The sequence below is a fragment of the Conger conger genome, chromosome 9 (genome assembly GCF_963514075.1).
Source record: "Conger conger chromosome 9, fConCon1.1, whole genome shotgun sequence".
NCBI lineage: Eukaryota > Metazoa > Chordata > Actinopteri > Anguilliformes > Congridae > Conger > Conger conger.
The window spans coordinates 33,596,069-33,604,751 of record NC_083768.1 but is presented as its reverse complement, the minus strand read 5'-3'; the positions used below and the strand labels follow the sequence as shown (position 1 = coordinate 33,604,751).

General features: G+C 43.1%; 1 protein-coding gene across 4 annotated transcripts in view; it reads left to right on the top strand.

Moving 5' to 3' along the window:
- Positions 1-2,354: 2,354 nt before the first annotated feature.
- Positions 2,355-8,683, top strand: part of LOC133137103 (mitogen-activated protein kinase kinase kinase 3-like) — a 47,785-nt gene continuing 41,456 nt past the window's right edge. For 2 of the 4 annotated variants that reach the window (XM_061255141.1, XM_061255145.1), the window contains exon 1: positions 2,355-2,760. The gene's annotated coding sequence lies outside the window, so the exon portion shown is untranslated. Of the gene's footprint in view, positions 2,761-3,373; positions 3,565-8,683 lie in introns of all 4 variants that reach the window. The other 2 variants (XM_061255143.1, XM_061255144.1) reach the window with 2 other exon arrangements.

Genomic DNA, 8,683 nt, shown 5'->3' with positions numbered 1-8,683 from the left:
ATGGTGTATGGTTTCATCTTCCGCAGTGTCCGTTTACAGTATTGGCTCTAAATGCGACTGCGCACGATGAGTGACCATGGTCTAAAGGATTGACCGATTTGACTTTTGCATCTGATTGATCTTATTGAAAGAGCGAATATTTGTGGGGCTGATTGATTGCAGCAGCTTTACCACATTTCAGTGTGTTATGTGTGTGCATTCATGAGATTCCACCCATATGCAACAAGGCGCAACCAAACTAGCACCATTACATCACAGCTAGGCATTCAGCAGATGCTGTTATCCAGAGCAAGTAACACAGCTCACATTTAACATACAATCAATGTGTAAATCTGGATATTTTAAGATTCAATGGCTTGGGGCTACAATGGTCACTCCCCAGATGAGAATTAAACCCTCAAGCTTTGATCATATACTGAAGACAATTGAGTTTGAGGTCAAAAGATGAGATGACAGGTGTTTCTTGGAAGAATTTGGGAGAAAAGCAAGCCATTTTGAAGCTTAGAAAAGAGGGGAAATCAGAGCCATTTCACAAGCATTGGGGATAACATGTACAGCAACTTGGAATGTCCTGAAGAAAAAAGAAACCACTGGCATACTGAACAATAGACATTGAACAGGTTGACCAAGTCAGTGACATTTGGAGGGGATTGTATGCCCCATTTAGATGATCTGAGAGGCACCTAGTGTTTATGCATATTTATGTAATGCTAATAAGGGTGTAATATAGCCCTAATGAATAACTGTCACAGAAACTGCTTAAGATTTTTCAAGGTTTAGCTGATAATGCATTATGCATAGCACATGGCAGTCAGACTCATGGTTGGTATGTGCACGCGTGAGAGAGAGGGAGAGGGAGAGAGAGAGAGAGAGAGAGAGAGAGAGAGAGAGAGAGAGAGAGAGAGAGAGAGAGAGAGCATGAACAAAGAAGGCTGTCTGGACAGGTGATAGTCATAGTAATGTGATTTTCAGCATTGTAATCATCCAACCAATCAATCCACTAATGAAGCCATTGTTCAGTAAATAAATGTAAGGCTGATGTGACATTCAGTTGGCACATAACTGACAGGCAAAATGCAGAAAAAGCAGATATGTGTTACATTAAAAAAAACCCAAAAAAAACAAGGTTAATAAGAGAAAAGGAACAAAAAAATCACACTAACGCTAAAGAAAATATGACTCCCTAATAAATCTCTCTTTCCCTTCCAAAGATTCTCATAAACAAACAACATACAGTATCAATTAGCCATTTTTGTGTAGTGCTGTTTTAGCGCTGTCTAGTGGACATCTGTTTTGTTACATTTCCAGACATGGTGCACATAATAATTACAGATTAGCTACTTATTGTGAACACAGATCCCAAACAGGATTCTGTGTTTACAATAGCAAAGGCGTTTTCCACCCCAGTTGTGATCTTCTTGGCTTATTGTCTGAAGCATCAGGGTTCCCAGAGAAATTGCAACAATAATAAATGCACATCTTCACATTATACGATATGTATTTAAATGTACGTGCACAGTACATGAGTTCGGGAAATAATTATGTTATGCTTATACTAGTCAAATGTTTATCTTTATAAACCTCATCTCCGACATTTGCATGAGACAAAAGTGAAGCCTCAAGATAATGCAACGCTGCAAAATGCCATTAATTACTTCAACAATAACCAATGCAATTGAAGTTAAATGCAATACATTATCTACCGAAATATCCCACCAAGTTGAGAAATACTAGTGGGTTGCATTTATCTAGTAGTGTCTTTCATGACCTTAGAGGGGACAAAGCTCACCCCAACCATCACCAATATGTAGTGCCCACCTGTTGCACTCGCTTTGATCCCCATAGACTCTTTAAACCCCGATACAATCACCAGTTCCGGCATTTCTTGCGCATTGCATTAACATTTCAACACAGCGCCCAATATAATCTTGCACAGTACATTCGCAGCAGGAATCTTGTGAAAATGAACATTCGGTTTCCGCAATTTCTTTGAGGTTTAAACATTTATATATATATATATATATATATATATATATATATATATATATATATATATATATATATATATATAAATAAAAATCTGTTCATTTTTTTTCAGAGAAATTATCGAACATAGGATACTAAAACCTGAAAACAAGTCGTTAAAAAAAACGTCGCGCGGGTTTTATTGAATATCCATGTTTTGTATAAAACGGTAATAATTATGCCTCTCTCCCATGGCAGGTAATTCGGGCGTCCAGCTGGGGGCAGTAATTCCACGCACAGTGACACAGCGGAGCCGAGTGAACCCGCTGGCCGTCACCATTTCCTGGAGCTCACGTTATTGCTGACATCAGAACCATTGCTTAGTTGTGGCAACGTCGAATGAAGCCGAGTGACTTGAAAAGAAAAGAAACTTTAGTCGAAGCAGGACTAATTTGCAGCTTTCACGGAATGTTTGATGGTCAGATTGGATTATAGATATTGTTCGGAGAAGGATCTTAAATGCAAAGTTTTTTTCAATGCTGGATTTAATCGTCCTTTTAGTAAATTTAGCACGCCTGACAACCGTATTTCATCCGTGTGCAGTTATTTCAATATCCGGATTTTAGTGCCACAGTGGAGGCAGGTCTTTGGTCGGAGACAACAGACATCGGTGGGATTTTGCTTTGGCTTTCCTATTTAATTGACTTTTTAAAATTAGCTTTTTCAGCAATACTTGGGATAGTTTTTCAAGCAGCTTCTTATCTGTAAAATGATCCGTCACATATAGCTAAACAGGTGAGTGCACAATTCAACTAAGTGGATGTTAAAGCAACATATTTATTTGTCGTAAATTTACCTGGATATATCTGCAACACCGTTACTCATTGTCAGGGATAAAAAGGCAGATTACCTTTTGAAGGTAGGTTATTTTGTTACAGTTGATTGTGTAACATGTCCTAACATAATAAAAGTCTTATCGTTGCAAAGCTACTGATGTGGTTAAATCTTTGCGACGACATTTTGGAAATTGCATGCTGTACCAAATTATGGCATCCGATCTTAAAATGCATTGGGCTACCTATTGCATTTGTACTTATCTGTATTTCCTAGTGATTACGAACGAGCACGAGCAATGTAACAACAGTACTGCATATTCTCCTACTCCTTGTTGACTGAAACCCGTGACGTACCTGTACGGTTATCGTATGGAAATAAATGTACATATGCAACCTTGCGAAGCGGATGAAACCCACTTAGTTTGAGTTAATCTCTTTTAAACAAGGTAGAATATAATTTTATTGGCCATACTGCAAACGTTCAGTTTTTGCTGCGTTTTAAAGCACTTTTTTATTTAATTTGGCCAGTACCCATACTCAATATATAATAATACTAAATTGCCTTTTTACAGTGATCGTGATTGACTGCTTGCTTAAGGTGGTGTAAATCGAACGGGCGACCTCCACAATTTACGGAGACCTGGGATCGTTGCTAACCGCGCGACTTAAAGGGCACGCCCCTTTTCTCTTATGGAAAATTACCTCAGGTTCACTTCTTTACACCTGTACACCTGACGCGCGTCAAAGGGCGTTCTTCATCTCAGTAAGTGTTGAAGTCATTATTCTATTGCAAATATCGGATGAGTGTAATATACGAATTAATCATTTAATGCACATTACCACATCAGTTCTCATCATCTATAGACACACTTGAAAATACAATGACATAATACAATATTTACATGTTTGAGGAAGGTGTCAGTGTCTTGTAATCGTTCCAGGTATATCTTGAGTTTGGAAACTTTTTATGAGAAACCTAAACAGCTAATGCATGGAGATAAGTGGAAACATCAAGTTATTTACAGTAATATCCATGCATGCACATTCTATTTTTCAAAGACTTTCTAGTGGGATGAGTTTTTTAAATACAGACAGGACATACACTTCTTGGAAAATGTGCATTTGTATCTATTGTATGAATAGCAATAGTTCTTAGTAAAACTCACTGTAGCTGTCTTTCCTAACATAAAGTGGTAATTAGTCAATAAAGGCATTTGTTTGTGGTATAGACTGGACCCTTGTACTACATAGCCATGTGATTGGCAGCAGTCGGATGTGGCATCACTCACTGGCTAGCAGATTAAATCCATAAGTTTAAGATTACTGTGTTGACGGGGCGCTCTGCCACCCAGATCCCACTCAACAATCACAGACAACCTGTCCCCTGGATACCAGAGTGTAATTAAAATTCTGAGGTACTCCTCTTCCCTGACTGGTGCTAGCTCTCCTGTAGCACTGTGAGGCCTTTCCAATGGGAAATAGTTGCTGGCTGAGGGCAAGAGCATGCAAATATGCATGGTGTTCAGTTGCATTTCCTAGTTGTGTGCTAGTGATGGGAGAGTTGGGCTTCATTCAGACCAGCTCTGCTTTCACCAAAGCATTTAAAGCCTGTTAAAGAAGACGTGGAAGTGAGCCGAGCGGTAAAAGGAGAGATTGTCTCTGCCAGAGCAGAGTCCCTCAGAGCCCAGGGTGAGTCAGCCGCCTGGCATGTTGTGGCGGACGGGAATAGTGACGGCAGTCATTCATCGGGGGGGGACGGGACGAGAGCCAGACCTCCAGCAGGAACTCCCAGAGACCAGCATGCCCTAATAATTGCACTGAAAAATTAGGAGAGTTTGGCCTCTTTTTTTCAATACATTGCTTTATAAAGCACATGACCAAAAAGGCAGAGAGGTTGTAGGTTCAAGTTACAGCACTGCTTCAGAACCCCCAAGCAAGATGTGGGAAAAGTATGTTAGAAATGCATGCTTTGTAATTGGCCTGGGCGTAGGAAGCCTGTAATAAATCTGTGGGTTTGCACCAGGTTATTCCAGCTTCGTTTCCCCTGCGCGACATGGGGAACCAGCATTGTCACGTAGTTCTGGTTTGCGCTGTGCTTGTAGAGCGCACGAAGGTGCTTTCCGAGGTGACATCATTGAGAAATGCATTGCCTCACTCTGTGTGTGTGTGTGTGTGTGTGTATGTGTGTATGTGTGTGTGTGTCTGTGTGTTGCAACCCTCCTGTTCTCAGAGGTCAATTGTATTCCAGCACAAAACGGCCTTAAAGTAAATAAAGAAAAATGCTGATAAATGAGTCAGTGGCAGGTTAATTGCTCACCATTTCCGACTCATCTCGTCTTCACATGAGTGCGCCTGTGAAGTTCTGCTGTTGTTGTCTGCCAGTTATCCTATTTTTGATTTAATTTAAATTTTTTGCCATGTTTAACTTAAGGTGGCATGGATGGTGCAGTGGGTAGCACTGCCGCCTCACAGCCAGGAGGTCCTGGGTTTGAATCCCCGTTGGCCGGGGCCTCTCTGTGTGGAGTTTGCATGTTCTCCCCGTGTCTGCGTGGGTTTCCTCCGGGTACTCCGGTTTCCTCCCACAGTCTAAATTGCCCGTAGGTATGAGTGTGTGAGTGAATGGTGTGTGTGCCCTGTGATGGACTGGCGACCTGTCCAGGGTGTATTCCTGCCTTTCGCCCAATGTATGCTGGGATAGGCTCCAGCCCCCCTGCGACCCTGTTCAGGATAAGCGGGTTAAGATAATGGATGGATGGATGGATGGATGGATGTTTAACTTGTAACCAACAGTCATTGTGCATTGATGGGTAAGAGCATTTGCATGGTCTGTGAGCCTTCTGTTTTATTGGACTGGATGTGCAGCAAACAAGGGGAACCTCCCTGCTCAAGGTCATGGCTGGAGTGTGCTGTCCAGACCTGGCCTCTCTACCTCACCGCCTGCAGTCTCCCAGTGCACGTGAGCGAGTTTATATGAGTGCAGGGCCACAGGGGCTCCTCATTATGCTGGATTCTGATGATGTTAACCCAGAGCCTGGTCAAAGTCAAGTCAAATGTCAGGCAGGAGGCAGGATTATGTTGTAGTGGCAGTGAAAGGTCTGAAACCTGGTCTTAGCAGGAATACGCTTCAGCTTAGCGTGTTCAGAGCAGCAGAATGCTCAAGTCTCTGCTCTGAGAGAGACTGTGCTGCCATACTTGATTTCTTTACTTTCCACTATACTGTTGAATGACAAAAAGTGAACTAATTTATGAGTTCTGTGACACTTCTGGTTCTTCTTCTTTCATTCTTCTTAACGTTCCAAAGGGGGGGGTACTCCTGCTGCAATGGACGGATTGAATCTTCCCGTTTGTCTCCATTCAAATGGTCTCGGTAATCCTGTCCCGCATTCGCAGGAAGGTGCACATTTACAGTGCTCCGTTACTGCTCTCCTCCAGGAAAACCACAATGTTTATTAGTTTAATAAGAGGACTTGTTTTTGCCAACAGGGCCCATTCTCATTTCTGTCCTGCTGAACACTTTTTATAGCAAGACATAAACGAACTCTCTCTGATTGAGAAAAACAGGAAGAAATGGTAAGCACTGTGTGCCCCAGGGGCTTTTTACGATGAGTTTGTGGTGGAAAAGTGCTTTTTGTCTACAGATAACAGGCCTGACTAACTTTGAGTCATCTTGTGTCCCTTGTGTTTTTAAGCGGTTAAAAAGTTACCCCCCTTTCCTAGAATTGATGTCCGACCTTCACATTGGCACTAGACTGAGGGTTTAGATAAGCGCACTTTAACCACATGTTAATTGTGTGATTAGAAATCTAAAATTGTGGCAAATCATAGGCAAATCAAGACATAATGGGTGTTTCTCACAAACATTATGGAGGGGGCTGTAATTGATAAGTGCAATAGATGCAAGGACCCTTGCATTCATTTACTGTAATAACTGAGCCAATTATGTGGTGGAGAGTTGAGGTGGAACAGAATCCAGAAATTGTCTCCATTATTTCAGGAATGGGGGTTACCTGCCCTCTTAGCCTGGTTGAGTGGTCTCCTGGACTCCATGACAACATTGACAGCATTCATTTGGATTCTCTCTCTCTCTCTCTCTCTCTCTCTCTCTCTCTCTCTCCCTCTCTCTTCTCTCTCTCTCCTCTCTCTCTCTCTCTCTCTCTCTCTCTCTCTCTCTCTCTCTCTCTCTCTCTCTCTCTCTCTCTCTCTCTCTCTCTCTCTCTCTCTCTCTCTCTCTCTCTCTGCATCTACTGGAAAGAGACTTCTAAAGACAGGGGTGGAGTGGCTGCCTGTGAGAAGCGTCACTTCCTGCATTAGAAGACTGACAGCCCAGGCCCACTCGTCACCTCAGCCTGTCTCCCTGTCCTCTAGGGGTTCAGAGGTCAAAAAGTCCCCAGAGTCGCTGGGGGAGTATCACAGTATGGACGTTACTCATGCTGCTAATGCATGTCCTCTGTCTGAGGTCTCCCTGGGGGAGTAAATGCAAAGGCTGCTGAATCCCCCGTAGGCCACTTTTAAATCGAGTCTTTGAAAAGCTCACTAATCACAAACGCCGCATCTGCCGAGGAATCGAGCCTCCATCTGGCTGCAAATTCAGTATACCATCAAAACTAGAAATGGGAAAAACTTGCGCTGTGTTACAATTGGAAGCTTAAACTAACTGTAGGTCCCACATTTGTGATTTGTGGTGTATGTTCCACAATGTTCAATCAAGTATCCTTGGTTAAGCACCATTGGGTTAAATCACAGTATATACTTTTCTGTATTAGTATATGCGCTTTGTTGTATGTTTGCCAAATGCCAATAGCTATAATGTAATGCAATGTAATATTAGTCATGTTTTTTTTGTGTGAAATCTTCCTGTATCAGAAAATGACAGTACTGGAAATAAGTCCACACTTGTGTATCTCCTGAAACATGGTCAATAAAAAAAAAGAAGTAAAATTTTTTTAACATGTTTTTTTTTTTACATTTTAGTCATTTGGCAGACGCTTTTAATCCAAAGCGACTTACAAGTGCATAGGTTCTACAGAAGTCAAAGCATCACAACCAGAACTAGGAAAATACACCTGGACTGCTGTTCTAAACATATAGTCGTCATCATAAGTGCAATTTTTTTTTTTTTTTTTTTTTTGGTTGTGGGGGGGGGGGGGGGGGGGGGGGGGTTAGACAGGGATAGGGGTATCAGAAGGGGGGGCGGGGTAAGTCAGGAGGGAGGACTAAGGTAGAGTTTTGAAGAGGTGTGTTTTGAGTCTGCGTCGAAATAGGGGGAGGGATTCTGCTGTCCTGACAGTGGTAGGCAAGTCATTCCACCACTGAGGAACCAGAACGGAAAACAGGCGTGAACGTGCAGCTCGACCGCAAGGTGCCCGTAGAGAGGGAACCATAAGGCGACCAGAGCTGGCAGACCGGAGTGGTCTAGCTGGGGAGTAGGGAGTGATCAGGGATTGTATGTAATGTGGGGCGGTCCCCTTAGCAGCCTGAAATGCCAACACTAGGGCCTTGAATCGGATGCGTGCGGCAATAGGAAGCCAGTGGAGGCCAATGAGAAGCGGGGTGACATGAGCCGACCTGGGCTGACTGGTGATCAAGCGGGCTGCAGCATTCTGGACCAGCTGGAGGGGCTTGATGGCGCACGCTGGGAGACCGGCTAGGAGGGAGTTGCAGTAATCCAGGCGGGAAATGACGAGCGCCTGGACTAGGAGCTGGGTGGCTTTCTCCGTCAGGAGATGACGGATGCGGCGTATATTATACAGAAAGAACCTGCAGGTTCTGGCAGTGGAGGATACTTGTGGAGCCAGGGAGAGGCAGTTATCAAGAGTCACCCCAAGATTCTTTGCCGTACGGGAGGAGGAAACTACAAAGTCCTCCACAGTCAGTGAGGCCGT